Source organism: Corvus brachyrhynchos, unplaced genomic scaffold (assembly GCF_000691975.1).
Source record: "Corvus brachyrhynchos isolate BGI_N302 unplaced genomic scaffold, ASM69197v1 scaffold106, whole genome shotgun sequence".
NCBI classification, from domain to species: domain Eukaryota; kingdom Metazoa; phylum Chordata; class Aves; order Passeriformes; family Corvidae; genus Corvus; species Corvus brachyrhynchos.
Window position 1 is genome coordinate 2,816,549 of NW_008238834.1, and position 12,447 is coordinate 2,828,995.

General features: G+C 38.8%; 1 protein-coding gene across 10 annotated transcripts in view; it reads right to left on the reverse strand.

Annotated features, from left to right (window-relative positions):
* GREB1L (growth regulation by estrogen in breast cancer 1 like) overlaps nt 1–1,653 on the reverse strand; it is a 78,021-nt gene extending 76,368 nt beyond the window's left edge. For all 10 annotated transcript variants that reach the window (XM_017738243.1, XM_008636815.2, XM_017738240.1 and 7 more), the window contains exon 1: nt 1,554–1,653. The gene's annotated coding sequence lies outside the window, so the exon portion shown is untranslated. The remainder of the gene's footprint in view (nt 1–1,553) is intronic.
* Nucleotides 1,654–12,447: the final 10,794 nt, after the last annotated feature.

The following is a 12,447-nucleotide window of genomic DNA, read 5'->3' on the forward strand; positions in this document are numbered from 1 at the left end:
TTTTAAAGAAAGATAATGCTAAACAAATTACAGGAATTAATTACCCCAAACCTATTCTTTATTTTTTTCTCATGAGCATTGAAACAAGAACCGTAAAAATTACTCAAGACCAGAAAAAAAACCCACACTTTTTTTTCAGCCAATTAGTAAGTGTTAGCAGATTAAAGGAAATTACACTTTAAGACAGGCAGTACCCTGCAAATCTAAAGCAAATTTGTCAGGGAATATAGAATAACCAGGCAGGCACAGCTCCCTAATGAACAGTTTTTTTAAATTATGAGTGAAGATTTATTTTTCACTTTTTCAGCTGTTTTGTTCATGGTTTAAATTTTAGGATAAAAGGTGAAAGTTTCTGAAATCTTTTCAGTTACACAACAATTAAAATGATAAACATTTGGGATCCCGAAGTACACTTCTACTCTAACTGTCCTTTCAGACCTGCATTGACTGCACTATAATAGCTGCCAACATTTGGTAAGGATTAGCCTTTCATTTAGACAAAAGCAAGCATTCCTTAGCTAAATCAGCACTTTTTGCCATCAGACTCATAAAACCTTTTCACAACACAGATTTTCAAGAGAATCCTTTAGGGTTTTAGGATGCTGCTCCTTTTACTAAGTAACAAAATACACCCCAGGGTGTCTCATTGACCGCACTCAGCTGTCCTTTGACCTCTGCAATTGTTTAGCCTAACTTCAGGGCCACAGAATCTGCCTTCCCCCCCCATCAAAAAGGCTAATGTTGCTTCCTCCTAGCACCTGGCGAAGCAAAATCCTAGAGGTTCCCCCCTCTTCCAGATTTATGCCATGTTCCAGATGTTGCCAAAATGTTCCTGCAGGCAGGTTTTGGGAGCCCACAAGCGCCACTCAGAACCTGGGCTGTGGCCATGACCCCCTTGCTCCGCTCAGGGCTGCCCTTGCCCCAGGGATACAACAGGTCATAAAGCAGGAACAGATCTTCAGCCTTCTGGGTACGCTGGCTATTTAAATGCAACAAGAAACTATGTGAGCCCAATATTGTGTACTGAGGCAAGCCTCCCCCCTCTCAGAAGTCAGGAAAAAAAAAGACGTGTGAGAATCTCAGTTGGAAGCACAAATCTATCCCAATCATTACAAAGATCTGCATTCTTCTTCCCATTTGTTTTAAACCCTTTGAGAGGACAAATAAACAAACAAACATTCACCCTCCAAGTGCATAAAACATGTATTTAGCTAGTTGCTTAGGTATTTGCAAAGCCTCTAAGTAAAACAGCAGAAGAAAATTGTTACAGCTTCAAAAGAAGCGTCATTAAATAATGAAGTTGACCTCACTGTGGGTATATAAGAAAAAAATGGCAGGACAAATCAGCCCTCCGTTGAAGGCTTTTTGATTATATGAACTGGATTTCACGATTTTTTTTTTTAAGAACTTGGACATTTTACACACCTGAAGCAAAAATAAAATCATTATTTACAGTCCACACTGCTCCTAAAATGCAGTCAATGGAAATGAAAGCAGAGATGCTGATCACAAACATACAATCTATTGTCTACTAGGAAAGGCAAGTACGGTACCTTCTCAGATTCCTTTTAACCTATTTGAAATGCAGTCATGATTAAAGGATGCAGCTAAGAGTTTGTGAAGCCTTGCTGCAAAGTTGTTTAAAACTCCTTTACACCTGAAAAATAAAAAGGGAGAAAAAAATTAGAATTACTCATGCCAGAATATAGTTTAAAACAAGTCAAAAAACCCTTCCTGTGGAAACCTGGTCTAGGGTGAAAACTGAACTGGGGTGCAAAAAGGAGGGCCAATGACTTTAAAAAGTACATTTTTCTTTAGAGGAATACTTGGTTGAAAGTGCTTGGTTGCTTCTCTATATTCTACCAGAAGTACAAACTTAGAATTTGCACTTTTTTGGCACTGAAGTCACTATATGAAAGATTAAGCATTTATCACATTAACATGATAAAATTAACTGTTGCAGAAACATTTAAAAATATTATAAAATAGAAGCAATTATTTTACTACTGGTTTAAAAAGATAGTAGACTAAATGGATGAGCAGTTATCTACCCTGGAGACCAATGTTCAAAATGAAATCAGAATTAGCTGGTTGCTCTCCTATCCGGGTTTCCATGAAAGTATTGAACTGACAACATTACTAATAGAGATTGCATTTTATAAGAGAAAATACACCTGAAATACCCCAAGGAATGGCAAAAATGATGTAGCAAGCAAAATAATAACTCCTAAAATACCTAGGGCTGTATAGAACAGTAATAAACATCAGGAAAAGCTTTAAATTAAGTTATCATTGAGTGGACTTTGACAAGACTTTTTTAGGCAGACAAACTGGTTTGGTTTCTCAATAGCAACAGACCATATTTTGCAAAAGATTTAAAGGAATTTTCCCTGTTGCTCACAAATGGGATTTTAAGGCTTAAAGCTGGGACTACAGGCACAGGCCCGCTGTCAAAACCGGAACGCAGCCGTACACCCAGAATTCAAACTCCAGGTTTTAAAATTAAAGGCCTTAAAGCTTCCTGCCCCCTCACCATTTTAAAAATCAGCCTGTTTAAGAGAGCAGCTGTAACCCTCATCTCTGGCTCAGGGAAGGCTTTGGGCAGGATTGTTGTGTTCTGAAGAAAGGCACTAAACAACTCTATTGCCAGGGACCACCGATGCTGCCCGGCACGGCACATCCCCGCCACGCTGGCAGCGGGCCCGGCACAGATGGACAACAGGGACAACGCACAACTCCCGACCAAACTGTAGGGCTCTGCACAGTCTTCAGTGATTGCAGAATGTCAGTAATCCAATTCCAACAGCTCCTGGCTCTGAAATTGCTATTTTTCAGACACGTGCTGAACATTTCACCTGCTAGTAATGACATTTTTGTATTTTCTTCTAATTACACTCAAAGCTAAGACCTTTGGCCCTAGGCCACAGACCTCTATTCAGGCTGCACACATTCTCTTAAAGGCCCTGAGCCTTTGTTGTCACTCTCAGTCTTTCATCTATTATTTACATCCATTGAGAAGAGAGATACTCCACCATTTGTGAAGCTTTAAAGCTTCTAATCATCTTAATTTCTTCGCCTTTCAACCAGTGCTTCCCCTTATGGACCAATGCCAACAGTGTGACAAAATAATTTTTCAAGCCAAGATCCTCCTGGACCCTTCCCAAACCTTGACACACACTGGGCTGTAAGTGCCTTTTGTCCTTTGCCGGCTGCTTTTGCAAACACAGACCTTTGCTCAGCTTGGGGGTGGGGGGTATGGATCTGCTTGTCAGTGCATTCGAGGGAGTTTTCTTGGGGTTTATGTGTTTTTGCACCACTTTCTCTGTGTTAAAAAGTCTAACTCAATTAGTCCAGCTAAATCAGAGATGCTTTAGAGAACCTTACCTCTTTTAAAAATACTAAGTACCTGCTGAAATACCACCAACTATGCATTTTTAGTTTACACTTTTTTTCCAAAAGCTAAACTGCTGCTATGCTGCTTTGGCTTTTATACTGGTACGTGTCCACTCAGAACCGACAGATTATCATGCAATACTTAAGACACACAAAATATCATTAATATTTCCTGATTACTGGCAGCATGAATTTGCCCTAACCTTATAACACAACGTGACAAAAAAATTTCTTTTCATCTTATGTTTAGGCCATCTCTTTTTTATCCTCTCTTATTTGCAAATGAAGTAGGAAACAAATAAATAGCATTTTTGCCAAGATGCAGAAGATCTCTTCAGAATTCATCAGCCACCAATCTTAATTTCCAAGACCTGTGAGATCTGCTAACATGATCCACATCTTGGCTCTTTCTTCCACTATGGCTTACTTTTGATTTCCAACAGCGCTTCCTTGTTGTCTGTCCCCTCTGAAGACCACCAACCCCCATGTCTTTTCTTATTTTTACCATTTGCTTCAACTAGCAGTTCACTTGAGACTCATCCATCTTACAATGCCTAAAGTGACAGATGCTCTCGGGAATGACCATACTGTTGAGTGAACAAAAGATAACATCACCTCTAGGAACTCGGGGAGAAATACAACTTCAACCCTAAGACATGGTTATCCTGGCAGACACAGCACCATAAACCTCTCTCAAGTGAAAAAAATCCCAACCAACAACTGTGGGGAAAAGGAATCTAACACAATTAAAAGCCAAAAAGAGTATTCTTTCTATCCTAAGCCGTAGTTAGTGGTGTTGATGGCCTGTTTTTTTTTTTCTTTTTTTCCCCCCTAATAACCCACTGAAGAATTTTGTAAAATTTACCTGTGATAAAATCGAGAGAATAGAGAATGGAGAAATTTCACACAAAAACTGTTTCAGGACCCCTACAGACTTGAATGGATGAAGAAGGCACTTTGGAACAGCTTCAGCAGAAGGTCACACAAGTCCTTTGCCAAAACACAGACATTACCTTGTTAAAATCTACACGTCCTACAGACCAGCTGTTGCTCAGTTAAATTCCACAGGAATTCAGAATCATTGTGCAAGGCTGTGCCCTTGACAAATGCATACTGTAACCAGAGTAAGATTACTTTAATGTCACAGCTGCTTGATAAATCTGCAAGCTGCAAGTAGCAGCCCCCCAGTGTTTTGACATTTGAGCATCCACCACTTAAAAAAAAATTAAATTAGAATGATAGATTTTCCAGCCAACACCCACATATTCAGCAACAGAATGATGTCTATTCCTAAACAAAAATCTGCCCTCTGTGCCTGTAAGACTGAACTAAAAACTGCTGATTTGAAATATACCCAAAATGGAATGGGACTTGCTGAAGAGTCCTGGGCGGCGCTAGAAAATATTACTTTAAAATGGAAAGGTCAGATTAGCTTCTCCCGGTCACATATTTGCAAAAGTGACACCACAAATGCTGAGAATCCCTTCTCTGCAGTGAGATGCAAAGAATTTCCCTGTTTCTCAGTAAAGCTTTAAACAGCATCTAATGTTCAGTTTCCAAACACCACATGAAATAACCATCATTACAGTACACGAGACTGAGAACGTGAGTTTTTACAGACGTAAAGTTAGAGTTGTAAAATAAAAGACCAGGATTGGGGGCTGGAAAACCAAACATCTCCTGTCCAGTGTAAAGTCAGGGAAAAATCACAACATGGACTTCTTAGGACTTACTCATTGATTGTATTTAGCCACATTTATTAATTTGTGATGAGTAATGATTTTAGGTCCCTATTCTCATGTGAAATGTTTCTACTGTGCTCTCACAGCAGACCACATCAAACCACCAGACTGTAAATACAGAAGTAATGTATAAATACACCATTTTAAAATACAGGCCATTTTCCCATAGTATTCCACTTTGCAGTACCATTTTGGACATCCAACACATAGAAATTAAACTAACAACCAGTCTGGTCCTTCCTAAAGAGGATCCCAACTCTGGGCCTCAGCCCACCTTTAGAGTTCCTCTCCCATTCTGAGCCACCGAGTGATCTGACACTGAAATCTTAGATAAAATCCCATTCAGTTGGGAAGAACACTAACAGGGAACTCTACAGAAGACCATTACTGATCCATGATTGAAAAAGTTTTATGCAACACTCTGCTTTCCACCTCAAATCTCAGCAAATGGCAGGGTTCAAGGCATACTGCAACTACCAAGAAAAAAAGCAATGATAAAATTGACTCTAGGAGATGTTCAGGCATATTCTGCCGTGGTATCTGAATCCACTAACTCCACTGTACCATGAGTGTCACCATGTCCAGAACAACTTTCTGAAGTTCCTTCCAACCCAAGTAAATCAAAAAAGCAAATTATAAAGTCTCCACTTAACATCCTCACAGGAAAAAGTCTTGAAAATATATAATGCTTTCACCCAAAATACTTGAAGATCTTGGCATTAGATATGGATGAAAGAGTCGTAAACTGCATCCTGCCTTATAAAATCTGTACTCTGCACTCAAATGGGCATCTTATCAAACAGCCAGCCCTTACACATTTTATCTCCAAATATTTATCACAGTAGAGAGAAGTGTTTATAGTTAATATGCAGTCCATCCTCTGCATGCTGCTGCTTTTAAACAAGACAAAATGTGAAGTCAAAACTACTAGAAAGAGTCCTGAACAAAAACTCTGATATTACGATCATTTTGCTGGAAGAGACAAGGTACAAAATAGATTACTGGAGTCAAACTCCCTATGGAATAGGGCAGGCCAAGGGTACTGATCCAAACAGCAATGAATAGTATCAGAACTGTCAGTATTAAAGTGTTTGATAACTCCAGACTGCATTGAAAATCTCTCATTTAATGAGAGTCACATTTTCCAATTGAAGCTGAACATTTTTAATGCATGTATGTAAAGTCAGTCCTCATTCAACGCAATTTTAACACAGAATGATTGAAATATTGATATTAAACTTACAGGTAACTTCTGTCATTACCATTAAGTTATTGACACTGAAACATGACCTTGAAATGACAGCTTCATTAATGCAAGTTTTACCAGGGAAGGTTTCAAAAAGCCCTGATTAAATTAACTACTTTTAAACACAATAGGATCAATATGTATGCAGAGAATGTACACCCCCATGGCAAGTTCTGCTTGCTTGATTGATCAAAAACAAAAAAATCCTGTGGCTTTCCAGATCTCAGCTGGTGCCAGAAATCCACATAGAAAAAAAAAAATCCATCTAAATGAAACTCTGAAAAGCATTACCCTTCACCAGTCTATTTGCACTTCAAAAACTCCTTAAGTCCTTCAGCTAAACCCCAGGGTTGAACCATCTCAAAAATGAGAGGGGGATGGCCATGATTTATCTTCCTTCTGTGCTCTGGACAGAGCTGTAAAATCTGCCTGCTGGTGTGTCTGTGTGCTACAGGCTTCTTTTCATGAACCTTGGATATTTACTGGTTTTAGAAATAACTGCCCAATTCCTTACTGCCCTTTATCTCCTTCAATCTGACACAAGTACCATTTATAAAGCAAAATTTTGATTTTTGGGTACTGGCATGTAAGCTCATGAAGCTGAATCAGCAAAATGGCCAAGCATCTGAGATCAGAATTTTAAAGGAAAATATAGCAGATCTTATTCATACCTGTAAGGACTGGCTGTTGCCTTAGTGAATTTGTGCTCAGGGATCACTTGTTTAACAATCTAATTTAAGCCTATCCCTTATATTTACCAGTATCAAACACATTTTTAGCAATAAGCTCAAATAATTTTCTGTTTGTAGATAATCAATGTGTTCGGTCACCCAGGATGCATTTTCCAGGCCTCTGTACTTCAAGTTACATTACCAATAGAAGGAAAATGGAGATTTCATGGGTCACAAACTTCTGGGTCACGAGGACCTTCAGTGCTGCTGTCAGCCTGGTAAAACTCAATCGATACACTCTTGCTTTCTATGTCCACTCTTAAAACCCCTGCACCTGAATTACTACAGGGTTTTTTTTCTGAAGCAAAAATACCAGTTCAACAACTTTACTGACATTCTTTGAACAGAATTTAACGCTCTGATATTCAGTTAGTATGTTAAAAACATAAACACACACATATAATTCAAACATAAATCCTACAGCACCAACACCACAGAAGAGCACAAAGCAAGGGCACTGAAACATGTTTGCGTACTTCAACTTTCTAAAGCTTTCTTCTACTCTTAAGACCCAACCCTATAAACATCGTATCAGTGGCACAACTCTTATCAGTCTAAATTCTTCAGACTTGGGTAAACAGATAGACTTGCTCTCATGGTAAACAACAATAAGAATAGATTCAATATTATCTATTTTTGCATGGAAAGGGCCCATTTATTTCCAAAGTCTTATTCAGATTTTGCTTTTATCACAGATTTTGTATCTTCCATTCTAGAACAACAGAAATGGATGACCTTTTTTTTATGAAAATATAAAAATGTGCGCATCCTGCCACTATAGGTTGAGTCGTAATTAGACTAGAGTGAAGCTTTAAAAACATTGACATTGTGCTTGTTTTTGTTCAAGCCAAATACTGGCCCTAACAAAACTGCAGCACTAATCTGGAAAAAAAAAAAAAAAACCAAAAAACAACCAACCCTAAATCACTCTATTAATCCCCACTCAAATCCACAAGGATACTTAAGTAAGAGGTTGTGGATATAAGAAGGAATGGCATCTTACTCAGCATCTGACATGCAACTCAGCTTAACTCCTCAGAGTCTGAAACTCACCTCTGCTCCAGAAAAAGAGTCAAAGATGTTTTAAGAATATATCCTCTTTCGTGTACACAATTTTCATATTAAAAAACCCTCTCCAGTATAACTTTGGTTTTTTGCAAAAACTGTAATAGAATATTATTTGATTATGTCCTTCACTGGCTCAAATTTGTAAGATTGCGCTGAGGGTGTTTATAAACTTGCATCTTCTCCTGGTGTGCTTGCAAAAATTTATGATTCCAGCTGCAGCCTCATTAGCAAAATACTCCAACTTCCCCACATGGGCCAACATTTGCTATTTTAATAGTTAGAGTTTTCATGAAGATAGAAGTTTGTCTCTTTTTACCACATCCCCTATTACCAAGAACAAGCTTTGTATATTATTTATTGTAATAAAGAAGTTTTGAGTATTTGTGTAGCCATCTATTTTTTCCATACTTATTTACAGTTCCTGAGAAAACCCCAAACAGACACACTAGGATTTGGTACTTCTATTTCAAGCAAAGTGAATGTCACCACACTACAGCCAGGTAAACCAACTGTAGAAACTGAAGTCCAAGCAGACAGAAGAAAAATACCATAAAACAGAAAAAAAAATCTGGGAAAACAGAACACCAATAAGAAATACCCTGTGGATTCATTAGCAACCAGGGTGGCAGGCTTTCCTCTAATTCCCTTTAAAAGCCCATGACTACCTGCAGAGCCTGGGAGTGCAAATCACATTAGTGGAGCCACCAGATGACCAAAGAAAGCACTGGAGGCCTGGTGAAACCAGTAAACAAAAGGCAGCATTCCAGCTGAATGCCGCTGCTAGAGTCAGCATTGTAAGATGCTTGGATCTGATAACCCAAAAACCAGATTAGCTGCAGGCAACAAAAGAGTAAAATGAGAAACAAAGGGGTCATTTTGACACATGAAGAAATCATTTCCATTAAACCATCTTGAGTTTACTGTGTAGTTATAAAAACTGCTCCTACTTGAAGTGACATTTGAAGCAATGAAGCTGTAACAGTGCAGTGTCTTGGAAAAGCTCCTGAAATAACACATCCCTGAACGCCATATAATTTAAAGAGGCAAACTGGCCTCTTTGTCTTTGAATTTTTATGACATTTTAAAGGTCTAATAATGATTTTTAAATCTGTTGTACAGATTTCACTTAGAAGACCTAACACGAATGGCTAGCCTGGACAAAAAGAAGATACATTAGTTTTATCTCTATTTAAAAGTCTCCTGCAGAGAATGCACATACCACAATATTCTTGTGTAATTACATTAGAAGGTTGCCTTCTCTCCCCAGTCCCCATCTCCTCACATGAGTGTCTCACTTACTGTCAACACAGGAAAGGGAAGAATCACATTATATTCCTTATCAGACACTTAAAACAGGATTTTTATCCTGAAAAAGCCTAGACACACTATAATCACGAGGACCAAACTGCAAAACTCAAACACAAAAGTCTGTAAGGGAATGTAGACACCAGAGGGAGAGAAGTTAAAGCTTTCCATGCTAAAATTGGAAAGTTTGCCACAACTTTGTCTTATACAATTAAGAATTCTACATACTCAAAGCCAAAATAAGTATTTTTCCTTCTTCACAAGACAGTTCATTGTCCTGCTATGAAATATTCATGAGCTAGAAGAAATTTCTGAGGAACACTGTGGTATACAGAGAACATTTCAGTTTGCTAGCTTTGCTCTCTGCATCTCTCATTTCCAGCACACAACACAGAAACCTGAGACCTGGTGAGGGAACAAGGCTTCCTGGAACACATTTCTTCCCTGGTTTTTGCACACATACAGCAACTAAACCTGTTAGCATCAGTAAGGATGGGATCTTGCATGTGAAGCATATCTATCCATAGCCAACTGATTCCTCTCAGTGACAAGTGCAGAGAAAACAGACACAGAAAAACATCTCAGGAGAGTCTGGTGGGGACAATAACCTGCAGCTGTGTCCAGATACAAATATATGGTATGCACTGACCTGGAAATCCTGCTATCAAGGCTCACTGAAAGGCTTGTCAGAAAAAGCTTTGCAAACACCTTCTGCTATTTGGTGACTTTGTCAAAATACAAAGTCATTAAACACATCTGAAAGGGGAAAGATGTAATGCAGGCCTCTATTTATAGAATATGGCCATCTCTGAGGACATCTGTACCAACATACATCACAGCCCAGAAGTCCAATGGTATGGAGTAGATACTGTGCACATGTGGTTTTCCCCTGTTTCCAAACCATTCTGCTCTGGAGTACTACCATGGCATCCATGCTGCTTCTAGTATTTTTGCCACATACAGGACCCAAGAGAAAAAGGTGGATGGGCAGAAGATAGAGAGTAGAAGCTCCTCTTCTCTTACTGCCCTTTTAAAAGTATCTTCTTATCCAAAACAACACTTAGGCATAAATACACCTTTATAAATTCACAGAAGGAAAATGTGAAGGGTGTGATGATCAGAGTCAAGAAAAAAGGAGATTTCACAAAGAAATATGATTTGTGGCCAAAATGTGCACACATATGTGCTGTGTAAATCTAGGTGGAGGGGAAACACAAGTTGTACATCTGGCTCACCTTGAACCCTTATACTGAGGAGATTCAGCCTATCATCATTCAAAGGAACTTGTGTTTGTATTTATAGCAATCAGCCAGTCTGAATACAAAGACGGATGCAGCTAGTAATCACATAAAATGATCCACTTCAATGCAGTTGGCCTTCATACTGCAAAGAGAAAACAACATGCCTGGTAGTCATGAACAGTTAGATTACGATTAGTTATTTTACACAGTATCTTTCTAATAAAAATGTCAGAGCACTCTAAACAAAGAAGCTGATCAGTTCAGAATATTAAAAAATACTTTAATATGAGTAGATCCCATGTTTCAATCACAAATGGCTTGTCCAAGCAAGGTTATTTATTTCAAGTTGTGTTGCCCAAGTTCCCCCATCACTAAGATATTCCAGAAAAACAGAAACTCCATCAAGGCTTACTGTTTAGCTGCTGTTTCTGGTGCAGAAAGACACAGTATGGCCAGACCTTCCTAAAAATGCTAATGTTAAAAGCTTTCCTCTCTTTGAGGAATTCTAGTTATTTCTACATAGGGCAAGCACCTGACTCACAAGTCTTCCCTTAGCTGGGAATACCATGGACCCAGTTCTGGGCAGTTGACTGAACATGTGGGAGGTAGAGGAAACTGGTTTCTTTTTCCTAAAGTCACTCAGCAGAGCTGGCACAAGGTCTCTAGAAAGACCCCCACATACACAAAAAAATGGATGGGCTCCTCATAGACCTGATAGGAAAACCAGAAACAGATCAGGGCATCTTCACTACTCATGCTGACCTACATCCTCTGTGACTGCAGGTTGAGTCCACATCTTTTCTCACATCAAAACTGCTTTTGTTGAGAAGCTCTCTGTATGAAGACTTGCACAATGCCCAGAGAGTTTCCTCGAGCAAAATTTTGGACCACAAATATCGGACATTAGAATAGTTATCCCAATAGAGTAAAAACCATTCATAAAGAAATTGTATCTAATCTAGACACTGCTATATTTACAAAAGTGGGTATTGAAGCATTCTACCTCAAGGTGGGAAGAGAAACCAAGCTGCTCTTCGAACAATTAGAAAAGAAATGTAGCACAGAGAAAGAGACACACGAAAAACGCAGGACTGGGAAAGAATACTGCTCTGCATTCACAAGGATAAGACAGTTGCTAGTGCTTTTACTTAGTTCTTCTGCATCTCCAGTGCTCTGGCACAAAGAGAAAGGAAGAAAAAATGGCCAAGGGAAAAAAAAGGCCTTTCAGAAACAAGCATTTCGTAAGAAAAGTAACCTTGTCCTTTCTCACAGACTGAAGCAGAGAGATCTCATGAAGACTCACGAATAAAGAAAAGATCATTCTACTTTTGAAGTACAGGAGGGGGCAACAGATAGAAACAGTGGTAAGGAACTCTCTCTGCTTGTGATTACAAACCTGAGAGAGTCTGATAAAGGTGGGCTAAGAAGGATAATGGCATTTTCTTCTCAAGAAATCATAACCAACTTACACTGAGCTTTCTGAATGGAGCTGACTTTCCTATAAACTGATACAGGGCTCTATTTTTGTCAGGGTTTCTTTAGAAACTACCTCAAACTGAAAAGCCAGTACAGAAAGATCCTGAAAAAGGCATTCATATTCCCACCAGTTGATTATAACACAATAATCACAAGCATATACCAAAACATATATTAAAATAATCTAATCCTCTCTACAGCTCTTGTTGGCTCTGAAATGGAAGTCCCCCATCTGTCCTCTTCTT